The 27,019-nt window shown below is 38.6% G+C and overlaps 1 long non-coding RNA gene across 1 annotated transcript in view; it reads right to left on the minus strand.

The window, feature by feature from the left end:
- Nucleotides 1-5,213: 5,213 nt before the first annotated feature.
- Nucleotides 5,214-27,019, minus strand: part of LOC138760616 (uncharacterized) — a 34,140-nt gene continuing 12,334 nt past the window's right edge. Inside the window, exons 2-3 of the long non-coding RNA XR_011355755.1 lie at nucleotides 25,193-25,317; nucleotides 5,214-5,510 (exon numbers count right to left, since the gene is read on the minus strand). This is a non-coding gene — a long non-coding RNA (uncharacterized lncRNA). The remainder of the gene's footprint in view (nucleotides 5,511-25,192; nucleotides 25,318-27,019) is intronic.

A 27,019-nucleotide genomic window follows, 5' to 3' on the forward strand; every position in this document is an offset into this window, starting at 1 on the left:
GAATCTACAAAGTTTGGTTTATTCAATTAAAAAGATAGTAATTTGGAATATCGTCCCCATATCTCTTTGAAGATGATACGTTTTGAAATTGGGAAATACTAGAACTTGGAAAGTTTTGTCTATAATAGGTAATAATCAATGAGATACTGAAATACTATAAATTACCATATTTCTTTTTTCTTTGGCTTGGCTTCGCGGACGAAGATTTATGGAGGGGGTAAAAAGTCCACGTCAGCTGCAGGCTCGTTTGTGGCTGACAAGTCCGATGCGGGACAGGCAGACACGATTGCAGCGGTTGCAGGGGAAAATTGGTTGGTTGGGGTTGGGTGTTGGGTTTTTCCTCCTTTGCCTTTTGTCAGTGAGGTGGGCTCTGCGGTCTTCTTCAAAGGAGGTTGCTGCCCGCCAAACTGTGAGGCGCCAAGATGCACGGTTTGAGGCGTTATCAGCCCACTGGCGGTGGTCAATGTGGCAGGCACCAAGAGATTTCTTTAGGCAGTCCTTGTACCTTTTCTTTGGTGCACCTCTGTCACGGTGGCCAGTGGAGAGCTCGCCATATAACACGATCTTGGGAAGGCGATGGTCCTCCATTCTGGAGACGTGACCCATCCAGCGCAGCTGGATCTTCAGCAGCGTGGACTCGATGCTGTCGACCTCTGCCATCTCGAGTACTTCGACGTTAGGGATGAAAGCGCTCCAATGGATGTTGAGGATGGAGCGGAGACAACGCTGGTGGAAGCGTTCTAGGAGCCGTAGGTGGTGCCGGTAGAGGACCCATGATTCGGAGCCGAACAGGAGTGTGGGTATGACAACGGCTCTGTATACGCTTATCTTTGTGAGGTTTTTCAGTTGGTTGTTTTTCCAGACTCTTTTGTGTAGTCTTCCAAAGGCGCTATTTGCCTTGGCGAGTCTGTTGTCTATCTCATTGTCGATCCTTGCATCTGATGAAATGGTGCAGCCGAGATAGGTAAACTGGTTGACCGTTTTGAGTTTTGTGTGCCCGATGGAGATGTGGGGGGGCTGGTAGTCATGGTGGGGAGCTGGCTGATGGAGGACCTCAGTTTTCTTCAGGCTGACTTCCAGGCCAAACATTTTGGCAGTTTCCGCAAAGCAGGACGTCAAGCGCTGAAGAGTTGGCTCTGAATGGGCAACTAAAGCGGCATCGTCTGCAAAGAGTAGTTCACGGACAAGTTTCTCTTGTGTCTTGGTGTGAGCTTGCAGGCGCCTCAGATTGAAGAGACTGCCATCCGTGCGGTACCGGATGTAAACAGCGTCTTCATTGTTGGGGTCTTTCATGGCTTGGTTCAGCATCATGCTGAAGAAGATTGAAAAGAGGGTTGGTGCGAGAACACAGCCTTGCTTCACGCCATTGTTAATGGAGAAGGGTTCAGAGAGCTCATTGCTGTATCTGACCCGACCTTGTTGGTTAGAGCATATTAGAGCTATAGATAATAGGTACGTATGGAGGATGCATTATGTGTGACTCAGTACCGAAAGTAGATCAACTTTGGGCTATATAAAAGCTATGCTTTGTGAGGAGTTTGAGGAGATTTGGTATGTCCCCAAAGACACATGAAAATTTCTTCTGCTATACAGTAGAGAGCATTCTGACTGGTTGTATCTCTGTCTAGTACAGTGACAGAAAAAGAAAACAAAGAGTTGTGAACTTGGCCAAAGCCATCATGTGCATCAATCTGCACTCCCTTAATGACATCTGCAAGGGGTGGTGTCTCAAGAAAGCAACCCCTATCCTTAAAGATAGTAGTCCTCTTCACACTAGTATCATCAGGAAGGAGGTACAGGAGCCTGAAGACAATCACCCAAAAATACAAAAACAGCTTCTTCCCCTCTGCCATGAGATTACTGGTTGGACAATGGATCATGGACACTTCCTCATTCCTCTCTTTTTCCACCAATCTATTTATTTAATTAATTTAAAAATGTAGTTTATAGCAAATTTTCACCTGTGATGACGCTGCTGCAAAACCACAAATTTTGTGACACATGTTCATGACAATAAATTCTAATTCTGACAGTTGTTGACATTTCACAGTACTAATTTGGAAATAAATACAGAATCTAAGATGCTCACATTATCTGATGATGCAAAATGGAAGATGTGAACTAATAGAGCAAACTTTGTGACAAATACAATCGATAGAATTTTGTTGCAAATGCAAAGAGGAGAATGAAATAAGTAGAGGGATAAATGATAGGTTAAAGGATGAAGTACAGGAGTGGGGTTGGTTAATACAGGTCAATAAAAATATAGCACATCATGAAATAGCCGTAAAGACAAACAAGTTGCATTTGGTTTAAGGGACAAAACGTAATTCCTTCGCATTGATAGTGAGAAGGTGCACAGCGTTAGTCTGGTCCTGTTGGGAGGACCATGTGGAATTGAAGTCACTGTATTGTTATGGTTTTATAATGTGTAGGGAAAGAGGCACTGAACTAATATGATGGTCAATATTCAATGACAGGATACGGATTAAATGGCCATATTCACATTGAAGAAAATAAAATCTATATTCTAATAAATAGTTTGACAAGGCCAGCATTCTATGACCAGGGTAATTCAAATCCTTCATTTTTACTTTCACCAATCTTCCATGGAATCTATTCCAGATCATAATAACTTGCCATTAAAACAAAATTATTAATTTTCCTTTTCATTTCATACTGTGTATGTCAAGACAGCCAAATTCAAATTTAAACCCCCCTCTTGGATTTGCTATAATCCAAGTATTGCAATATCTGCTGCTTTTTCCTTGACCCAGAATGCCTTACAGCAAAGAAGCACTTTGCAAAAACTTAAATGTTCCAAAGTGTTTCACAATCAAGCATTTTTGCAGTATAATCACTGTTCTGAAATAGGAAGAAAGTGCTGTATATTTATTGAGCTATGTAACTGTATTCATGAATCCCTCTCCTACAATATATTCTTTAATCAATTTTCTCAGTGATTTTTTCCTTTCTCCTCCTTCTATCAGAAGCACAATTTACCAGCTGCATATTCCAACGTATCCAAAACCCATTTGTTCTTTGTCTCTGTTGAATGGTCTGACAAGCACGAACACATAATCTACTTTAGTGACGATAGCTGAGGGGAAAGTCTTGGCCCAGGCATCAGGAAAGTGTTTAAGTAAAAGCACAGAATGTTTTGCATCTCCCTGTGACAGCAGTGATAGGTTTGGTTAAAATGCTGCACCTCTGAGAGTGTGCCATACCTTCAGCTAAATGGTGAAGTACTAACTCCGATGAGGTGCTCCAATCCCAAAACAGAGACCTTATGCTTTTGGGATTATCTGTGAGGATTATGATGTTCCACATACTAAACTAGCCGACACCCTCATTAATTGTCTCTGCATTCTTTCAATCTTATTGATATATTTTCTGTAGTTACATGACTAAAACAGCAAATTTGGCCTCACCAATATCTTATACAACTTTACCATAACAATCCAACTCCTATACTCAATAATTTGATGTATTAAGACCAAGATACCAAAAGCTTTCTTTACAATCCCTATTTACCTGTGACGCCGCTTTCAGGGAATCACGTAGGGGGTGCTGGAAATGGTGGAAGGAGGATGTGTTTGATGTGGAGGCTGGTGGGGTGGTAGGTGAGGATGAGGAATCCTGTCATTGTGCATGGGGGCAGCAGGGGCCAGGGCAGAATGCAGGTAATGGAGTTTATGCAGGTGAGGGCCAAGTTGATGGTGGTAGAGGGAAAGAAACATTGTTTGGAGGACTTCTCTGATGCTCTGGCATGCAAGTCTTCATCCTGGGTGTAGATGCGATGGGGATAAAGGATTTGAGAGAATGGAATGGAAACCTTGCAGGGGAAAGGATGTGAAGAGCTGGCTATGGGAGTTGATGGGTTTCTAGAGTATCTTGCATGAGAACTCCCAAGATTCTTTGCACCTCTGAATTTTGAATTTTCTCCAGATCTAAATAATAATCTTCCCTTTCATCAAAGTGCAGGAACACACACATTCCAACATTGTATTTCATTTGCCACATCTTATCCCATTCTCCTAATCTCTCTTTGTCTCACTACCTGCCCCTCCACTTATCTTTGTATCATCTGCAAACGTCGCCACAAAGCCATTTATTCCACAATCCAAATCATTAACATACAACGTAAAAAAAAGTGGCCCCAACACTTAATCCTGCAGTACAACACTGGTAACCAGTAGCCAGAGGATAATCCAACAGGTCGGACAGGAAACTGGTCAGAACAAAGGAATTTCTTTTGCTTTCTCCTAGATCTGACAGGTGCAAAGTCAAAAGTCATTTCCCTATGTCAATCAAGGTCAAACCCATCTACAGGTAAAGACACCTTCCAATTGATCCTCAACCTCACCCATGGTTACATCAGCCTACCCCCAAACCAGCTACAGGATAAACACCAGCACATGGTTGAATTCACCATCTTTTCACCTTGAGACCATCCCTGACATCCACTCCAGGTTGCCTGCTGTGGATGATACTGGAAGACCAATTGTAAGGTGTCCACTCCAGGTTGTGAGCCATGGATGATGCTGACCATCCCTGACCTCCACTCCAGGTTGCCTGCTGAGGATGATACTGGAAGACCAATTGTAAGGTGTCCACTCCAGGTTGTGAGCCATGGATGATGCTGACCATCCCTGACCTCCACTCCAGGTTGCCTGCTGTGGATGATACTGGAAGACCAATTGTAAGGTGTCCACTCCAGGTTGTGAGCCATGGATGATGCTGGAGAACCAGTTGTAAAGTGTGTGCCAGTAAAGGGTCGGGGATATTTGTGGCATACACCTGGTACCCGTCATAAATTAATACTAGACTTTGCTAATCAGTATGTCGTGCCTAATTGTTGGGGGAGGGGTGGCTGGTACTTTTCATTTTAACTCAGACTGTCAGGAATTGCAATCATTCGTTGCTAACTTGTATCTGATGTGCACGATTTGTAGTTTGCATATGGATGTGTGTCTCCGGTTGCAAACCTCCCACCTGCATGTAAATAAAGCTTACAGTTGAGTACTAACATGTGTCTAGGATTGTCACTCTTTGAAGCATTCAAACTTGTTCCCTCATCACACAAGCACCCACCCCCCCCCCACCCACTCCGCACTACCCCCGCCAATAAATATAAAAACTACAGGGAGATGTTGAAGATTGTTTTTTAATTAATTAGTTCATCACTTCTAAAAATTATCGATCTGAGCCCAAGTAAAAGCCCAAAACTGAGTTAAAATCAAGTGAAATATTTCAAGCAATCAGAGTGATCCAATTATCCCTCTCAGGTCAACAGTTTGATGAAAAATGCTCCACCATAAACATCCTCATTACTATTCAAAGCTCATGCAATGATGCTTCATATCTTATTAGCTGTTGATATATTAAATGTCACCAAACTTTTAAAGAACAGTGCAGGGAATTATGTTACCTCCACTACTTTCTTCTTCTTAGTAATATTATTCTTTTGTAGTTTCTCTGGTTGAGGGGCAGCTCTGCTGACAGGTGGTCTGAAAATTAAATGAATAGAAATTTTAAATACATAACGAAAGAAGAATCTATGAGTTTGTTAAAAATAATTTGAAAATGAATATTTGAGAAAATCTCAAGATTAAACTAACAATTCCCTAATCCTATTTAAGACAAATGTGAGAGGTTTACTGACAGCAAGGAATGGGTTCAAAGGTTGCAGAGGGATCTGGACCAGCTGGAAAACTGAATTGCAAAATGGCAAAATAATTTAATGCAGACAAGTGTGAGGTGATGCATTTTGGAAGGACAAAGCAATGTAGGACATTCATGATAAATGGTAGGGGACTGAGGAGTGCAGCAGAAAACAAATAATTTCCTTAAAGTGGTATGACAGGTAAAGAGCGTTTTTTCGCAAATTGGCCTTCATAAATCAATGTATTGTGTCTAGGAGTTGAGATGTTATGGTAAAGTTACATGACATATTTGGAGTATAGTGTGCAATTTTGGTCACCTAACTACTGGAAATGTATCAATAAGAATGACTAGGACGTTGCCAGGAAATCAGAAACTGAGCTACAGGGAAAGGTTAAACAGGTTGGGGCTTTGTTCCCTGGAGTGTAGAAGAATGAGGGGAGATTTCATGGATGTACACAAAATTATGATGGGTATAGAGTGTGTAAATGCAAGTAGGTTTTTTCCACTGAGGTTAGATGAGCTACAAACTAGAGGACATGAGTTTAAGGGTGAAAGGGGAAGTTAGGGGAAACTTTTTTTAACACAGACAATAGTGGGGGTGTGGAACGAGCTGCCATCTGACTTGTTGAATGTAGGTTCAATTTTAACATTTAAGAAAAATGTAGGCAGGTACGTGGATGGAGGGATGTGGACTGGATGCAGGTAAATGGGTCTCAACAGAATAATAGTTTGGCACAGATTAGAAAGGCCAAAGGCCCTGTTTTCTGTGCTGTAATGTTCTATGGTTCTATGTTTCTGATGCAAGCTCTTTCCAACTTAGAAGGACTGAAACACTTTAATCTCAGGAAGGAAATACAAAGTTAGTGGACAGACTTTCAAAGAGAAGTAAACGCTACTTTAATTTTTAGCCCTCCATCTCCTTTTTACCTAATGTACTATAAATCAGGACTGTCTGTGATCACCCATGTTCATATGGTTCGTGAATGACACATGGTAATCTTTCCATTCCAGTTTTCACACAGTGCAGCCAAATGTTGCAATTAACATTTTTTCAGTGTTGTTCTGTTCTCTATTGCTTTCTGGTTCATGCTTAATTGATAATTGAAGTAGCTATTCTGAAGTATGATATAAGCATTAGTAAATTGCATTGTATCAATTTTGTGTGATGGTTGGTTGACAGAATAATTATAATTGAAGCTTAACTTGTACTTCAAAGCAGATTGATCAAAATAAATGTTTATATATATACAATGGTACAGAATGCTGAAAAGGATAATAATAAATCCTAATGCTTGAACGTATAAATCAAATGAGCATTGAGTTAATGTCTCAAAGCAACAATTAATGATTCAGAACCTACTACCTCCCACAAAATTACAAAGGTATATAGTAAATAAGGTCATTTAATTGACTACATTTATGCTGAATCTTTGCTGTAGTATTTAAAAAGTTACATTGCTTTTCTCTATCCCCGCAACCTTGCACGTTCATGCTTCAGATATTTAACTGATGAATCCTTAAGGTAACGCTTCCCTCAACTCTCCTGATGGAAATGCTTTTCTAACTTATAATTGATGCTTCATCCATTCACAGTTTATTAATGCATATGATTGTGTGTACTTGTGTTTACATTGAAGAAATGTGTGTACTATGTGGCATGACCTTTGGCACTTTCTTGTTGTCGATTGAATAGTAATTATCCTCAATAAAAATAATTGTCATTTGTCTGATATTGGTGATGAATTTGGAACGCTGCTGTGTGAGGGAGAGCCAGGGCAGTGAACAAGAGAAAACAGATCTTTTAGGGTTGAGCAATGATTATCACAGGCAGTTTATTTGGTGGAGACATTGGTAAGAGATAGAATGCTACAGCACAATAAACAGGCTATTTGGCCCTTCTAGTCTGTGCCAACTAGTCCCATTGACCTGCTCCCATTCCATAACCCTCCAGACCTCTCCCATCCATGTATTTATCCAATTTATTCTTAAAACATGAATGAACCCGCATTCACTACATCAGATGGCAGCCCATTCCACACTCCAGCCACTCTGAGTGAAAAACTTTCCCCTAATGTACCCTTTAAATCTTTCCCCTTTCAGCTTAAAACTATGACCTCTCATATTTATATCCCTAAATCTAAGTGAAAAAGCTTACTCACAACCACTCTGTCTATACTTATCATAATCTTGTAAACCTCTATCAAATCTCCCCTCATTCTTCTTTACTTAAAGGAATCAAGTCCTAACCTGCATAATCTTTACCTGCAACTCAACTCCTGAAGACTTGGCAACATCCTAGTAAATCTTCTCAGCACTCTTTCAATCTTATTGAGATCCTTCCTGTAGTTAGGCAACCAGAAATGCACACAATATTCCAACTTTAGCCTCACCGATGTCTTTCACAACTTCAACATAACATCCCAACTCCTATGCTCAATACTTTGATTTATAAAGGCTAAGATGCTAAAAACTTTCTTTACAAGCCAGTCCTGTGAGAGATCTCTGAGGCACACCACTAGTCATAGGCCTCCAGTCTGAGAAGCAACCATCCACTACCACTCTGTTTTCTCCTCCACAGCAAATTATGAATCCAGCTAACAATCTCTCCATGGATATCTAGTGTCTTAACCTTCTGAACTAACCTCCCATATAAGACCTTGTGAAAGGCTTTACTAAAGTCCATGTAGTCAACATCCATACCCTTTCCTTCACCTACTTTCTTGGTTACCTCCTCAAACAACTTTACAACATTCATTAAACATGACTTACCAAGCACAAAGCCATACTGACTATCCTTAATCAGCCCATGGCTGTCCAAATAACTACATATGCTATCTCTCAGAACTTCTTCCAATAATTTACCTACTACTGACATCAGGCTCACTGGCCTATAATTTCCTGGTTTATTTTTGTAGCTTTTTTAAACAACGGGATAACATGAGCTACCCTCCAATCCTCTGGCTCCTTACCTGTGGTTAATGACATTTCAAATATTTCTGCCAGGGCGCCTGCAATTTCTACTCTAGTCCCTCAAAGTCTGAGGGAATATCATGTCCAGCCCAGGGGAATTTATCTATCTTTATTTGCTGTAAGGCAGCAAGCATCTCCTTCTCCTTAATCTCCATATGTTTCATGACACTTCTGTTTGTTTCCCTTCCTTCTTTATACACCATGCCAATTTTTTCCCCTACTATCCTTTTACTTTTAATATACTTGTAGAAATCCTTCAGATTTACCTTCACATTATCTGCCAAAGCAAGCTTATGTCTTTTTTTTTTTGCCTTCCTGATTTCCTTTTTTTTAAATTAAGGGTTTTAAATCAACATGTAGTTACAAAAGAAATAAAATCAAAGAAACATCACAGATATAAACAATAAAATACCAAAACTGAGCTACATGTTGAGATACAAAGAAAGACAGATTATCACAATTATCAAATTTTGTACCATTGTTTATAAATGCAAAATTACACACCGTGCTAATCCTTTTTTTTAAATTATTTAATAATTTCATAAAATTAAACATAAAATTTTTAAAAATACAAAATACCCCTTTCCCCTTCCCCTTAACTAAATTAAGCTAGACTAAACTAAACTACCCCTCTTCCCACCACCCCACCACCCCCCCCCCACAGAGCCTTAAACATAAAATAGATGGGTATTAAATAGTATCTGTTTGGTGTACCAACTCCACACAAATCATTTACTTAAGATCTATAGCAGGGATGGCTAAACTTACTTAATCTAAGAGTCACAAACGATAAAGCTCAGATGCTTGAGAGCCACAGGTCAAGAACAAAATTCACACATACATTTTTATTGTTACATACACATTTTGTAACAAAACTTTTATATAAATTTTAAGAAATGCATATTAAATGCAATAATATTTATTCATGGTTTTTAAACTGTTAATTTGCATCATTTCAGTAATCACAAAGACACAAATATGTAAAAAAAGTAAACCAAAAACAGATACTTTAATCAGATTTCCACCTTAAAAAATTAGTCTTTTTGTAATCATATTTTTTAAGGACTAAAATACAATGCTACAAATATCAGGCTATTAAATATGCGAGTCGGACGGATGAGGGCGAAAGACCGGAAGCGCGAGTCAGGCAGGTGGGGGGAAAGACCGGCAGCACGAGTTGGGCGGGCGAGAGACCGACAGTCGAGTCGGGCGGGTGAGAGACCGACAGTGCGAGTCAGATGGACGAGGGGGAGAGACTGGCAGCGCAAGTCAGGCAGACGAGGGGGAGAGATTGGCAGCGCGAGTCAGGCGGGCAAGGGGGAGAGACTGGCAGCGCAAGTCGGGCAGGTGAGGGGGAGAGATTGGCAGCGCGAGTCAGGCGGGCAAGGGGGAGAGACTGGCAGCAAGCTGCATATTAAAGGTCAAAGAGCTGCATGTGGCTCATGAGCCGCGGTTTGGCCACCCCTGATCTATAGCCATATATTTTAATTATGGACTCCACGTTTCAACAAAAAAAGAATAATTATTACATATATCATAAGTTATTTTTTCCAAATATAAACATGATTGTAATTCATTATGCCATCTTTGTACACTTAATTCTACATCATTTTTCCACGTAACAGCTATATATTTTCTCGCTACTGCTAACCCTAATTGTGTAAAAGCTAAGTCTGGTTTATTCATCTGTAACCTTACATTTAATGCACTCATAAAACCCAATAAACACATCATTGGCTCCAATTGTAGACCTAGTTTGAACAAATCTCTCAAAAACTTTACAACTTTCTCCCAAAAGGATTTAACTTTTCCACATAACCAAACTAAATGTACGAAAGTACCTCTTTGTTCCCCACATCTAAAACACAAGTGTGACAAGCTAAATCCATATCTCTTCAATATTCATTATATGTTGTTACACAGTTAATCTAAACATTTGTAACAATGAAGGATTCCATTTATAGATAAAATGACTAATATTATTTTCAGAAATTTGATCCATCTCAATTTTTGCCCATCTTGGGGGTTGCTTATTATCAAATAGCCTATTAATGAATTTCAATTGTGCAGCTTTATAATAATTTTGAAAATTTGATCATTGTAAATGACCTAATTCATAACGCCAGGTTAATTTTTGCAACCCTTGACAATTTACCTTTCCAAAAAAATAACCTAATTACCTTATTTATTTCCTTTAAAAAAAGTCTTTGATATTATACTCAGTATAGATTGAAAAAGATATTGTATCCGGGGGTAGTGCCAAACCTTAAAAGAAAAAAAAGAAAAGTAAAGAGAAAAAGTAAAAGGAAATAAGAAAAGTAGGTAATTCTCTCATATAATGTTACAAAGTCATCTGTTTTCCAAAAGTATCAATTACATACAGATTACATACATTACATTCAATTACATCCAGAGGTTACTTCCTCCCTCAAAGGATAGACAGCAGTAGGGATATTGGAGACAGTGCTATTCGAGACTGGAGGTTAACCTCAGTATATCTTAAATATGTGTTCCATATTCTTAATAAAAAATGTTTCAACAATTTCTGAGGTTGTAAGTCATCTCCAGGGAAACACAACTATGCATTTTTGACTTCCAGTGGACTTCCAATTGGGAATCAGATTTCCAAGTAATGGCTATCCATTTCCTGACCACCGCTAAACAAAGATTTAAAAATTTCAATTGGTATTTTGGAAGCCTCATTTTAGGGCTTATATCTGCTAATTTCTCCAATAAAAACAATTCTGGCACCTGAGGGCATCACATTCCAGTAATTTGCTCTAGGAGATTCCCCAAATCTTCCCACCTTAGGGCATGACCAAGTCAAATCCAAAAAGGTCCTTATATCTTGACTGCATCAAAAACACAAATTGGATAATTCAGATTTCAATTTATTTAACTTTTCAGGAGAAAGGTACAGCTGATGCAAAATAATTATATTGTACCAGCCTATATCTTACATTAATTGTATTGCTCATGCTGTCCCGACATAGGACAGCATAGGTCAAGAAAGAGATGGGAATCAGATTTGGGGAATCAGATTTGTGTATAGAAATTGATCCATTTTTGCTAGTCTGATCTATGTTGGGACAGTCTGATTTCATTCTTGAATATTTTCATGCATTTTCTGTACCTCATTAGCTCCTTGTTGTCTAAACTTGTACACTTCCCTCTTCTTCTTAACCAAATTGCCAATATCCCTTGAAAAACATGGCTCCCTCTGCCTGTTAACTTTGTCTTTAATCCTAACAGGAAATTGCAAACTGCACTCTCAAAATTTTGCCTTTGAAAGCCATCCACTTACTTAGCACATCCTTGCCAGAAACATATCCCAATCCATTCTTCCTATATCCTTTCTCATTTCCAAAAAGTTGCCTTTTTCCAATTTAGAATCCCAACATGAGGATGACTTAACCTTATCCATAATTAACTTGAAGCTAATGACATTATGGTCACTGGATCCAAAATGTTTGCGTACCTGACCTGTCTTTTTCCTTAATAAAAGATCAAGTACTGCATCCTCTCTCGTTGGTACCTAGTAAACTTAACACTTCACAAGCTCCAAGCCATCTAACCCTTTCACAGTATGGAGTCCCAGTTAATATTTGGAAAGTTAAAAATCTCCTACTATCACAACTTTCTGTTTCTTACATTGGTCTGCTATCTCTCTACAGATTTTCTCCTCCCATTCTCTCTGACTATTGGGTGGACTATAATACAACCCTATCAGTGTGGTCACACCTTTACCATTCTTCAACTCCAACCATACGGCTTCTAAAAACAAACCCTCCTGGCTGTTGTGACTTTGCACAGCTGTATTATTTTGAGGACTGAGGACTAGCAATGCCACTCCTCCTCTTCCTCCTCTAACATGTCTGAAGCAATGGAACCTCGGTCATTTGGTTTATTTATCCTGTCAATGGAATTTGAGAAAGGCTTGGTACTATGTCTCTTGTGCTAATCACTGGTTCAGTAAGGTGTATTGCTGAAAGCCAAAGAAAGCTGAAACGAGGAGGTTAGTATTGCTGATTGGATCTACAAAGTTGAAATTCAGATATGTCAGTGTACAGATAAATAAAATGTTCATTCATATTTGATTATCTCAAATGTCAAAGTATGAAGTATATCAAAATATCTGCAATTGATATAATGATATTCAGGAAATATTGGATGTCATTAACATAAAAATTATTTTTTTCTCTGTAAAGAATGATAAGCAGGCCAATACTGAAACTTACAGTCAAAACTGCATTGATTATGAGGGCATGAAATGGATAAACCATTCTGTACTGAACACTGAGAACAGATAGGAATAGAATGGGGAAACTACCTTGGACATTGATTCAAAAAGAAAGTTGAAGAATAATTCAAAGGGTGAAATAAAGGAAAACACAGAGGAACAGGAGAAACAATAAACTATGCTTTCCCTTTCCTGCTCAGTATTAATTATCTGAGATTTGAAATTCTTTCTGGCCTATTTACCTGAAATATATTTGAGATAAATTTACTCAATAAAGCCTTATTAGCATATTTTTGGCATGTTTGTTCACCTCAATTGATACAAAATATATATTAACCATTAATATCAACACATATTAATTTGAATCCTCTCCATTTTATGAATATAACCAACTTCCCACCATTAGCTTAATATATTTCATAAAGGATCAACCTCAGGTTTTCTGTCTAAATTTTTAGAATGTAGCTTCAAGTCAATTTCTTTCATTCATGTATTTTGAAGTCTCTTCCAGGTCAGAGATAAGAGTACTACGTTAAAAGATACGGGCTGTATAATTTGACTGTTTAGTACATTTTAATGGATGTTCCAGATAATAAATGTTGGTTCTAATAACTCAGCTGGTGTCCATAAGCAGAATTTTATTGTGAGTCATGTGAATTGCAATACTAATGCCCACAGAGTAAGGAAAGAAGATAGATCATGACTTCATTCCTTGTTCAATCCTGCTGGTACATTAGATTTCAGCCATGCATGTCAGCCTTGCCAAATGAATCAATGCTCTGTTTCAGAAAGGACCCAAGCAGCACAATTAAAGAGTGTGTTAATTGCTTGCAGCTTGATGGTTAATTCAGATATTGCTTTGTTTGAGTAATATGGGGCAAGTATTTTGTAAGAAGAATGAAAATGATTTAAATCAAGTAAGATTACAAAATGATCCACATGGATCCAGGGACCTACAACGAATTGGCATGTAGATCTAATTTGTATGCCAATAATTAGGAAGACTGGTTTTTATTGTAAGCAGAATAGAGTTATCAAATTGGGAAGTCATCATGCAACTTTTCGGGTGCTAATGAGACAGTACTTGGAAAGCTATGTACAGATATGATTTTCAAATTAAAAGTACATACTTGTATTGGAGGCAATGCAGAAAGGACCAATGAGCTTGATTCCTGAGATGAAGGATTAATGTAGGAAGAGAGATTTTACTCATTAGAGTAAAGGATAATGAAAAGGGATCTTATTGAAAATGTCAGATTATGAGGGAACCTTACAGAGTGGATTAGGAGATGGTGTTCTAAAGAATTGGAGATCACTATTTCAGAATGGTTGCCCAAGACAGATGAAGATTATAGCACTTTGAAATTCTCTACCCCAGTGAGTTGTGGAGGTAGGGATCATTGCATGTGTTCAGGGTGGACATTTGAACCATTCAGAAGCAAAGGGGGTAAAGTGGTATTGATCCAAGAATGTTAGAGCAAGCTCAAGGAACCAATTGACTTAATGCTACCCCTGTTTCTCACATTTTATGTCTTCGCTTTACAACAAAGCACCCTATGAGGATCCCATTAAAGATGAAAGTCCATTGCTAAAAGGAAAAAAAAGCTCAAAACAATTATAATCACCATCAAGGCAAACTGAGCTTTGCTTGAAACCTGATGGTCTGGTGGGGGGGGGGGGTCGTGACAAGATGGTGTAGAAGAAAGACGCGTGTTCCACCTTTCCCCAGCTGGATTATTAAATACCCGATTTTAAAAAGTATAAAAGTGGTTAAAAATAATATTTACAGATTTTTGAATAACAGTGATTCATCATGGCTACCAATGGAAAGAAATCTAAAACTCAATTTCAGAAGAAATTACCATAGAAAAGTATAGAAGATCTGAGGCCTACCTGCACAGCTGAATCCACAGAGTCATTGTTGGGAGACTCCAAACCTCAGAGGACTCCTGCCTGTTCAAGCTTGATCTCGGCGCCGATCCTGCAGTCACAAGATGGCGCCGGCACTATGGTGAGTTCGGTCATAGCCGACCTGCATGCATGTGAATCTGTGCGCGCGGGCGGCCTGACTGACGAAGGAGCCCATGCGCCCGTGACGCTGCTGGGTGGCCCGGGAATGCACAGTGTAGCGTCGGAGGATGCCCCTACGCATTCGGCGGTTCTGCCGGGCATGCGCGGAGCATCCCGGGTCCATGACCTTTTGGAGAAAGTGTGGGCTGTGGGGGAGCCCAAGTGCCAGCAAGCCAGCAAGGCCGGGGTGTGAGTGTCGGGTGTCCAAACCCGCAGCCGTACAGTCAAAAGACCTATGGTGACTGAAGGTGAAGAGGAACTTACCTCATTGGAATTTACCCAGGAGGAGAAGCCTGCAGTTAAAGAAAGTGGACCTCAAAAAGTGGATATGGAATCTGGAATGGACTCAGTGTTCACTGTTTTAGAAGGGATTGCTTTCCAAATGGATAATATGTCAAAACAAATGTCTACTCAAATAACCCAAGGATTTATGGGCGTAAAAACAAAAATGAATATTTTGATGAAGAAATGTCAAATATGAAACAAGAAATGACTGTAGTTAAGAGTGATATTAACAGATGTATAAAATCTGTTGATATTGTATAAGATATTTTTTTAATTGAAACAGCTTTTTCTGAATGTCAAAATCAGGTGGAATGCAATAAAGAAAAAATGGAAAAAGTGGAAGGTTCTTTTGTAGATTGGGGGATTCAAAGAAGGGATTTATTGAAGAAGATTGATTCATTGGAAAATCAAAGCTGGAGAAATAATGTGAAAATAGTTGGTCTTCCAGAGGATTTTGAAGGTTCTGATCCAATAAAAATTTTTAAACATTGGATCCCAGAGGTATTGGGAAAAGAGATTTTTCCTGAAGGTTTGGAACTGGATCGGGCCCATAGAGCATTGAGGAAAAAACCACTTCATGGACAAACACCAAGTGTGGTCTTGATTCGTTGTTTAAAGTATTAAGATAGAGAAATGATTTTACAAATGGCAGTACAGAAAGCGTGGCAGAGTAAATCCCCATTGATGATTCAAAACAATAAAGTGTTTTTTTATGCCGATTTGAGTCAAGAGGTTATTAGAAAATGCCGGGAATTTAATTCGGCTAAAGATGTCTTATGGCGAAAGGGCTATAAGTTTGCTTTTCGTTATCCTGTAATTTTGAAGGCTTTTTACGGAAACTTTCAATCTCAATTTTTTGAGAACGATCGCGATTCCTTGGTTTTTGCTAATTCATTGCCAGAATTGTGAAGAAATGGGCAGTCTTCAGTATCGTCTCCTAAAAGGAGAGTAAACGGAAATGGAAATGGGAACGGGAATGGGTTTGGAAATAATGGTAAGAATGAAAAGAATGGAAGAAGAGCTGACATGAAGTCTTCTTGACATTGAAGATCCAGAACAATCATTGGGCTTGGAATCATTGGGTTAAATATATTTACTATATTTGATTGTTCTTAATTACATAATGGTTCGTGTGCCGTGGCCAAGCAAGCTGGGACGTGGCAGCGAGGTCCTTGGGTCGTAGGTTTTATATCGGAGTGGCCTTCTCCTATGCAGGTTTCTTACCCGGGCTGGAGGGTCTGCCTCCCCTCCTAGGTCGGTCCATACTGCCCGGACCGGAGCCGAGGCCGCCGCAGTTCACCCTGTGAACTCCATCCTCAACCGATGGTCAGAACACTTCCAATCTCTTTTCAGTACCAACCGCTCAGTCCAAGATTCCGCCCTGCTCCAGCTCCCTCAACAGCCCCTAAGGCTAGAGCTGGATGAGGTTCCCACCCTGGATGAGACATATAAGGCAATCGAACAACTGAAAAGTGGCAAAGCAGCAGGTATGGATGGAATCCCCCCAGAAGTCTGGAAGGCTGGCGGCAAAACTCTGCATGCCAAACTGCATGAGTTTTTCAAGCTATGTTGGGACCAAGGTAAACTGCCTCAGGATCTTCGTGATGCCACCATCATCACCCTGTACAAAAACAAAGGCGAGAAATCAGACTGCTCAAACTACAGGGGAATCACGTTGCTCTCCATTGCATGCAAAATCTTCGCTAGGATTCTACTAAATAGAATAATACCTAGTGTCGCCGAGAATATTCTCCCAGAATCACAGTGCGGTTTTCGCGCAAACAGAGGAACCACTGACATGGTCTTTGCCCTCAGACAGCTCCAAGAAAAGTGCAGAGAACAAAACAAAGGACTCTACATCACCTTTGTTGACCTCACCAAAGCCTTCGACACCGTGAGCAGGAAAGGGCTTTGGCAAATACTAGAGCACATCGGATGTCCCCCAAGGTTCCTCAACATGATTATCCAACTGCACGAAAACCAACAAGGTCGGGTCAGATACAGCAATGAGCTCTCTGAACCCTTCTCCATTAACAATGGCGTGAAGCAAGGCTGTGTTCTCGCACCAACCCTCTTTTCAATCTTCTTCAGCATGATGCTGAACCAAGCCATGAAAGACCCCAACAATGAAGACGCTGTTTACATCCGGTACCACACGGATGGCAGTCTCTTCAATCTGAGGCACCTGCAAGCTCACACCAAGACACAAGAGAAACTTGTCCGTGAACTACTCTTTGCAGATGATGCCGCTTTAGTTGCCCATTCAGAGCCAGCTCTTCAGCGCTTGACGTCCTGCTTTGCGGAAACTGCCAAAATGTTTGGCCTGGAAGTCAGCCTGAAGAAAACTGAGGTCCTCCATCAGCCAGCTCCCCACCATGACTACCAGCCCCCCCACATCTCCATCGGGCACACAAAACTCAAAACGGTCAACCAGTTTACCTATCTCGGCTGCACCATTTCATCAGATGCAAGGATCGACAATGAGATAGACAACAGACTCGCCAAGGCAAATAGCGCCTTTGGAAGACTACACAAAAGAGTCTGGAAAAACAACCAACTGAAAAACCTCACAAAGATAAGCGTATACAGAGCCGTTGTCATACCCACACTCCTGTTCGGCTCCGAATCATGGGTCCTCTACCGGCACCACCTACGGCTCCTAGAACGCTTCCACCAGCGTTGTCTCCGCTCCATCCTCAACATCCATTGGAGCGCTTACACCCCTAACGTCGAGGTACTCGAGATGGCAGAGGTCGACAGCATCGAGTCCACGCTGCTGAAGATCCAGCTGCGCTGGATGGGTCACGTCTCCAGAATGGAGGACCATCGCCTTCCCAAGATCGTATTATATGGCGAGCTCTCCACTGTCCACCGTGACAGTGGTGCACCAAAGAAAAGGTACAAGGACTGCCTAAAGAAATCTCTTGGTGCCTGCCACATTGACCACCGCCAGTGGGCTGATAACGCCTCAAACCGTGCATCTTGGCGCCTCACAGTTTGGCGGGCAGCAGCCTCCTTTGAAGAAGACCGCAGAGCCCACCTCACTGACAAAAGGCAAAGGAGGAAAAACCCAACACCCAACCCCAACCAACCAATTTTCCCTTGCAACCGCTGCAATCGTGTCTGCCTGTCCCGCATCGGACTTGTCAGCCACAAACGAGCCTGCAGCTGACGTGGATTTTTTACCCCCTCCATAAATCTTCGTCCGCGAAGCCAAGCCAAAGAAGAAAAGAATTACATAATGAATATGTATCAAGCTGGGGGGGGGGGGGGTCAATAACTCTGAAAGCTTTAACTGTCATCTACCACTAATGGGCTTACCACACCCACATTTTTAGGGTGTTACTACATTTGGGTGGTTTTTATAGTTTTTGGTGTTTTTTTAAATAATATTTTTTTTTGTTTATTGAGGGGTGAGTTTTTTTTGTATTTTTGAAGAATTATAAACGGGAGCATTATTTTATAGAGTGTAAATATAGTAGTAGTTAGTAAAATATCTACTTTGAATTTTGCAACTTTTAATGTTCAGGGATTAAATAATCCAATTAAGCGAAAGAGAGTATTGGCTTATATTAAAAAAATGAAAATTGATATTGCCTTTTTACAAGAAACACATTTGACTGAAAAGGAACATTTGAAATTGAAGAGAGATTGGGTTGGACATGTGTTTTTTTTCTTCTTTTAATTCTAAGGCAAGAGGGGTGGTGATATTGATTCATAAAAATTTATCATTTGAATTGGAATCTTCAGAGAGAAATGTCAGTAGAGCTTTATGGGTGAATTGTAAAATCTTTGCTGAATCTTGGACTTTGCTTAATCTTTATGCACCTAATGTAGATGATGAGCGGTTTATTTCAGAAGCTTTTTTATTGTTAACTCAAGCTAATGAAAATAGTTTAGTTGGGAGAGATTTCAATTGTGTTTTGGAACCTTTATTGGACAGAAACCTGAAGAGTATAAGGAAATCAAAGACAGCAATACAGATCAAAGCATTGATGAAAGATTTAAATCTGGTAGATATTTAGAGAAAGGTTAATCCTACAGAAAAATATTTTTTTTATTCATCACAACATGATTTGTTTTCTAGGATTGATTTTTTTTGTATCAGCACACCTACAGGGTAGAGTACTGCAAGATGAATATAAAAGTAGAGTTCTATCAGATCATTCATTATTATTTTTTTCCTGTGAAAGTTCAGAAGTGGTACGTTTGTCGTATAGATGGAGGTTTAATGCAATGTTATTGAAAAAAAACAGTTTGTTACTTTTGTTAAAAAGTATATCTCTTTATTTTTGACTGAGAATATTAATTCTGTGGAAAGTCATTTTATAGTATGGGACATGTTAAAAGTTTATTTGAGGGGACAGGTTATTCGTTATTCTACAAAAGTTAAGAAACAATTTATGGCAGAAAGTTTAATGTTGGAAAATCAGATTTCTGAGTTAGAGAAAGATTTTCAGAAGGATGTGACTGAAGATTAAAAAAAAGCTGCTGCATTTAGTGGAATTGAAATTACGCAATAATGCTTTACAAACTTATCACTTTGAGTGTTTAATTAATCAAACTAAACAAGATTATTATGAGTTGGGAGAAAGAGCTCATAAGGTACTTGCTTGGCAATTGAAAGCTGAACAGGCACCGCGTACTACTAATGTTGTTAAAAAGAATTCAATAATTGCCTATAAGCCTCAGGAAATTAATGATCAGTTTTATTCATTCTATCAAAAATTATATACTTCTGAGGGGAAGCAGGATAATGGTTCTATTGGATCTTATTTATCTAAATTGAAGTTACTGGTATTAGATGAGAAAGGTATTCAGGAATTGGAATCTCCATTTACAGATTTTGAAATCAAGGAAGCTATACAGGAAATGCCAAATGGAAAGTCCCCAGGAGATGATAGATTTCCTGTGGAATTTTATAATTTTTATGATGATTTATCTAGTGTATTTGGAGACATATTAAAACAAGTTACTGAAGAACAGAAGCTGCCAGAATCTTGTTCAAGTACTTTAATAACTGTTATTCCAAAAAAAGATAGAGTTCCATTAAAGTGACTTCATATAGACCTATTTCTTTATTAAATGTAGATTATAAAATTATAGCCAAGGAACTAGCTAATAGACTTGCTACGTACTTACCTAAGTTGATACATACTGATCAAACATGTTTTATTAAGAATAGAAATGCATCAGATAATATTCTTTGATTAATTACTTTGGTCAATGCATACTGAAAACCGCCTAACCATCCTATGGTGGTTGCACTAGATGCAATAAAGACTTTTGATAGGGTTGAGTGGGATTTTTTTATTTAAAGTGTTAGAAAAGTTTAAATTCAGCCCTTTGTTATTGGTTGGGTTAAAGCTTTACATACGAACCCAATTGCTAGGCTGGTAACAAATGGTCAGATTTCTTTACCATTTAGGTTGACTCGTTCAACTCGGCAGGGCTGACCATTGTCACCAGCCTTATTTGTGTTGGCTATAGAACCATTTGTTCAGACTATTAGGCAAAATGATGAAATTAGAGGGATGAAGGCTATGAATGAAGAATATAGGATAAATTTATTTATGCATTGATATATTTGATGGAACCGGAACGGTTATTGAAGCAGTTACAAGACTGCTTGTTGAAATTTGGAGAATTTTCAGGATATAAAGTTAATTGGGATAAAATTGAAATTTTACCATTTGGAATAGTAGATTATTCAGAATTTAAAATTATTTACAAAATTAAGGTGGACAAATAAAATTAAATATTTAGGTGTATTTGTAGACATTAATTATCAGTCATTGTATCAGTTAAATTATGTTCCTATATTAAAACTAATTAAAGCAGATTTGATTACGTGGAAAGATCTTCCATTAACTTTGATTGGTAGGGTTAATTGTATTAAAATGAATATTTTTCCCTGAATTCAATATTTATTTCAGTCAATATCTTGTTTACTTTCAAAAGGTTTTTTCAGGATTTATATAAGGTAGTGCAGGAGTTTTTATGGAAAGGTAAATTAGCTCAAATGGCATTGTATAAACTTAAAAAAAATAAACCTGATGATCTGAGTCCCAGAGCCTTAAAGAAGTCATTGCAGAGAAGTGACTGTAAATATAATGGATGAACCAGTTGTGAACTTTTAAACTTCCCTAGATCTGGCAAAAGGCCAGCAGACACTCCCCCTACTCATGAAAGAAGTAAGACAGAAGGTAGCAAGATAAAGACCAGTCAACCTAGAAAAATGCTGAAATTCTTTTGCAGGATGCAAGGGCAGAAATTTTAGAGGACCATAATACAATCAGGTTGAGTTAACATTTGTTTTATGGAAGGGATATTACATTTTACAAACTTATTACAGAATGGAGTGACCAACAAGTTCTGCACATGATCTTGTGGCATTGAGGTTAATTGACAAACATGGATAGAGGTTTGGTTAATAGAAAACCAATCATTTTAAAGTTGAAAGCTAAACCTAGAATATGATAGAGAATTCAGTAGAAGAAGAGTGTATTGTAGTCAAAAGTGCCAAAGATCCAAACATAGGAAAGAAAATAAGTTTATGAGGAGCATATAGTATATATACAAAAGGAAGTGGATAGATTGAATGTGTGGAGTAAAATTTGGCAGATGATGTATTCGGGAAGTAGGCAAATATGAAGTTATCAACTCCTTTGGGAAGGTTAGAAAAGTAAAATATCAATTTTGTTTAAATGGACAGAGAGCATAAAACACTGTGGTACAAAGAAATCTGGGTATTTTCATACATGAAGCACAGAAAGTTAGCCTACAGGACAAGTAAAAATAAAGTTAATAGAATGCTGACTTTATGAAGGGCATATGGAATAAAAAGGAATGTCTTGCTATAATTGTACTGAACACACCTGAAGTACTATTTTAAATTCTAGTCTCCATTAAGAAGGGATAATGTTATATAGTCAGGATAATGTGAACTATTTTGTCAAAACATAAGAATATATCCCTCTCAATGTAGTAACTGTAGTGCACCACAATGGGGCATATGTATATGTATATATTTGAGTGAATGAACAGTTTCCTGAGATGGTGGAAGGCATCAGTAAGTAAAATTTCTTTTGTTAATTGAATCTTGCATTTCTAAGTTATTTAAGATGCCTCCCAAGTAACACAAAGACATAATATGATGGCAGTGGTATAAGAAAACAAGAATAAAGCCAGACAATTTATTGTAAGTCACTGAAATAGGAAAGGAAAAAAGAGAAAAAAGCATTACTGAAAAAATGTCTGGAGGCGGAAGACATTGTTGAATCATTTAAAAAGTTACAGCAGAAGTGCAATTTAGCATTGAAAAGGTATTTTAAAAATGCAACAGCAGAGGAGAAGGACAGTTATAGACTCCTCTGGACAGGGGAACAAGGCCTTGACATTTCATAGCTGGGAACTTACAGAGGTGGAGAAAAATGAAACAGAGAAGATATTTGCAAAATTTGCTTTTCACCTTGAACCCAGGTCTAATCATAGAATTAAATGCTATGAATTTCAAAGCTTAATGCAAGAGACTGATAAAACTATAGATAACTTCCTCAGTAGACTAAAATTTATTGCTGCCAAATGCAGATTTAAGGATATAGAGGAAAGATTAGTTGATCAGCTAATATAGGGGAGTGGACATCCTGAAATGCAAAAGTCACTTAAGGGAAGGATGGCTTGAAGCTGGCCAAAGCTATAGACATAGCCAGAGCCTTCAAAGCCCCAAGGATGCAAATGAAATCCCTATCTATGCAGACCTTCACACAGCAAAGAGAAGGAAGAGTTGATGCTATAAAGAACACAATCAGTAAAGTGCAAATCCCCAAGACCTGCAGGAAGTGCAGCAGACAACACCCCTTCGATAACTGAAACAAATGTTCCACGTACAGTTCTGAGTGTAGAGCTTGTGGTCAAGTAAACCACTGGCGAAGATGTGCAAATCTGGTATGAAGAAAACAGTTATTCAAGTGAATAAAAAAAGACAAGAAGAAGATCCACTACATAAAAGGAAACAACAATGAGGACTCTGTCACCCAGATACTGGACATAGAATCCATACACCTTCACAAGATGTCGGGTGAGATGAAACGAAGGAAGCAAGTTACACACAAGGATCCAAATACAGAGGACAAACCAGAACAAGCCAAAGATATTTAACCTCAAGGTGAAGCTGGATACTGGATCACAGAGCAACGTCCTTCCACTCAGAATCTACCATCAGATGTTCCCAGAGGACATAACAAAAGGGTATCCAAAAGTTGAAAATAACAAATGTCACATTAACGGCCTATGGTGGACCCATGATCAAGAAGTTAGGGAGAGCTAAGATTAATGACTTCCATAAGGGAAAGAATATCCTCTGTACATTCTGTGTGATAGGTGCAGATGGACCAGCAATTCTAGGTCTGGATAAGTGCCAGGAGTTGCAGTTAATCTGTGTCAACTATGAGATCCAGATGAAGAAGATATCCAAAACAATCTAAGGAAACACACAACTAAAGGAGGAAATTATTTCCACAGGCCATGGCACACAGTGGGAGCAAAATTGTTCACCAAGAATCAAGAGAGGTATTTAATAGTAGCCTGTTACTATGCTAAGTTTCCATTTGTCAAAATGATTAAAGACCTGAGAGCATCAACTATCACCTCAGAAATGAGAGTGCTCTTGGCTGAACAAGGAATACCAGAGCAAATAATATGTGACCATGGAACACAGTTCACATCACAAGAATTCAATAAGCTGGCAGCAGAGTATGGGTTTGTTATCACTTCATCATCCCCATTCTACCCCAAAGGTCATGGGTTCATTGAAAGACAAGTGCAAACTGTGAAACGCACACTAGTTAAGTGTCATGAAACAAAAGAAGACCCATCCCTAGCTCTTCTATCATTACGAGCAACACCTTTAAGGGCTGACATGAAGCTCCTGGCAGAATTTCTTAATGGCAGGAGATGTAAAACAACTCTGCCAAGTAAAATACACCCTCCAGAAGATCAGGAGGAAACCAATAGAAGACTGGCTGACACGCAAGAAGAAGGACGCCACCATTACAACAAACATGCACAAACATTGCCAGAACTCTTCAGAGGGCAGCATGTGCATATTCAAGAGTCGATGTTGAAAACATGGACCCCAGCAAAGGTCATCAGAGAAGTTGAGACACCAAGATCATACATTGTCAAGACAGACTCTGGCAATCAGCTGAGGAGGAGCATAATTCACATCCAGCCAACACAAGATGAAACAGAAAGCTTTAATACCAGCAAAACTCGCAACACCAATATCAAGTGAAGAGACCACAACCACTAATACCAAAACATCAACACAGCAGTTGTCAGGTAAAGCACCACAAGCGACATCACCTACATGTGGACCAGCAACACAGAGCCCAACGGTCAGAGCCAAATCCACAAGATGGTGAAGCAACATAGTGCCACCAGTGCGATATCAATAAGAACTATTTAAAAATAGTTGTGTAAATAAACTAGTGTACAAGTTCAGTTACTTAAGTTGCACTGGGAAGAAAGTGATAAAGAACACTATTTTTTTCTTTATCTTGAGAAGGAGGGATGTTATATAGTCAGGATAATGTGAACTATTCTATAATCGCATAGAATACACCCTTCTCACTGTAGAGCACCACTGTGGATGGTATGTTTATGTATATTAGTGTGTGTGAACTGTTTCCTAAGATGGTGAAAGGCATCAATAAGTAAATTCTCTTTTGTTGTTTGAACCTTGCATCTCTCAGTTATTTAAGAAGCCTCCCAAGTAACACAGAGACATGCATTTATCATTGGAGGTTGTTGTGAACTAGGTTTTTAAAGGTCAGTACATTTTGAGCCAAAGGTCCCATACCATGTCGTAATGTTCCAATATCATGTCCACCTCCATGATCTTAGATTTAGATATGACCTGTAAGAAACTTATAAAATATAAAATAAAGTGCAACCTACCAGAGACACATCTCCACATTCAAATCCATCGGTCCTCACTACTCCTCGGTTTTGCTTTCTTTTAGCCTCCCACGTAAATGTCAGGAGCTATGTTCTAAACATTTGACTTCATGTTCTCATGCTTTCTGGAAAGATAGTAAAATGACTGTGAACATTTCCTACTGGTCTACTTTATCACAAAATAATTCATAGGTCAAAATAATTTGATTTTCTTAATTGCAACCTGGAGACTAGACCAACTAAATAAATTTCACTTCGTTGTCATTATTTCTTAAGAGTTACTCTCAGCTAATTTGAATGATGCCATTCCAAGGATGAGAAAACAATGCAATTGTTTATAAAGGACTGTGAATGAGAGGAAAATTGTTTAAATCAATGGTTCTCAACCTTTTTCTTTCCACCCACATACCACTTTTTTTAAAAACTTTATTTATTTGTTCAAAATACAGATAATAAGTAACATATATAACAATAAAAAAAGCATGAACATTATATTTTATATATATAAAAAAAGAAAGAAAAAAGGAAAGAAACCACCCCCCTTTCAGCCAAACCTCCTAAGGAGAGCCATAAAGAAAAGAGAAAAAAATAAAGAAAAGTAAAGCATACATATTAAAATCTAGTCAATATAAATCAAAATGTAAATATTCTGAATATAACAACCACCTATTAATAAAAAAAAACTATAATTATCAGCAAAACATATGTATTTTTTTCCATTATTACACAATATTTCATCTCATTATGCCAAAAGTCACAAATTTAATCATTTCAGGTAAAATCATATCTCTACTGAACACGTGTTTTACCAAAGATCGAACTTAATAACAATACGCTTACGCTTAATCAGACAGTTTAAACCCCGAACATTAAAAGTAGCAAACTTCAACTTTGACATATCCACTAATATTACTAAAAACTAATAATATCAATATATAAAGACTCAGATCAACGTAAATTGGCCCTCCAATAGGAGAAAAAGAAACCACAAATTAAAGTCTAAATAAAATGAAAATAAAAAAGAAGATAAAAAGAAACCCTCCCCCCCCAAAAAAAACTACCAAAAGGTAGTAATCCCTAAACAAAAGTTGGGTGTGGATCACCCACCAGTGGCTGATGACTAGTAGAACATAGAGCAAATTTATCCCTCCCCAGCCAAACAAAGAATAATAACAAGATATCATAATGACATAAAAAGAAAATAAAAATAAAAAAGTTCTTCTATTCATCCAAGAGATTCCAGACTCGGCGACTCCATTTCAAGGAAACGGACTCTTTCCATTCCCATTTCTCCCATTTCTGCCATTTCTTCCATTTCCAGAACAACCAGATTTTTCTTTAGGAGACAATGGTGGGCTACGTCTTTGTCCTCTTACATCTGGCAACGAGTCAGCAAAACTCATTGCTTCATGCTCATTCTCAAAAAAACGAGATTGAAAGTCTCCACAAAACACCTTCAACACTACCGGATAGCGAAAAGTAGACTTATAACCTTTACGCCACAAAACTTCTTTAACTGGATTAAATTGACGCCGACGCTGAATAACCTCTTGACTCAAATCAGGATAGAAAAAAACTCTACTATTCTGAATCATTAACGGGGCTTGTCGTTGTCTTGCATTTTGGACTGCTAAACGAAGTATCATTTCTCTGTCTAAATAATTCAAACATCGAATTATCATGGGTCTCGGTGGTTGACCAGGCAGAGGTCTTCTTCTTAAGGCTCTATGAGCTCTTTCCAATACCAGACCTCCAGAGAAAAATTCCTGCCCCAGTATTTGTGGAATCCATTCGGTAAAAAAAACGAAGAGGATCTTGTTCTTCCAT

Source organism: Narcine bancroftii, chromosome 4, assembly GCF_036971445.1.
Source record: "Narcine bancroftii isolate sNarBan1 chromosome 4, sNarBan1.hap1, whole genome shotgun sequence".
Taxonomy (NCBI): Eukaryota; Metazoa; Chordata; class Chondrichthyes; order Torpediniformes; family Narcinidae; genus Narcine; species Narcine bancroftii.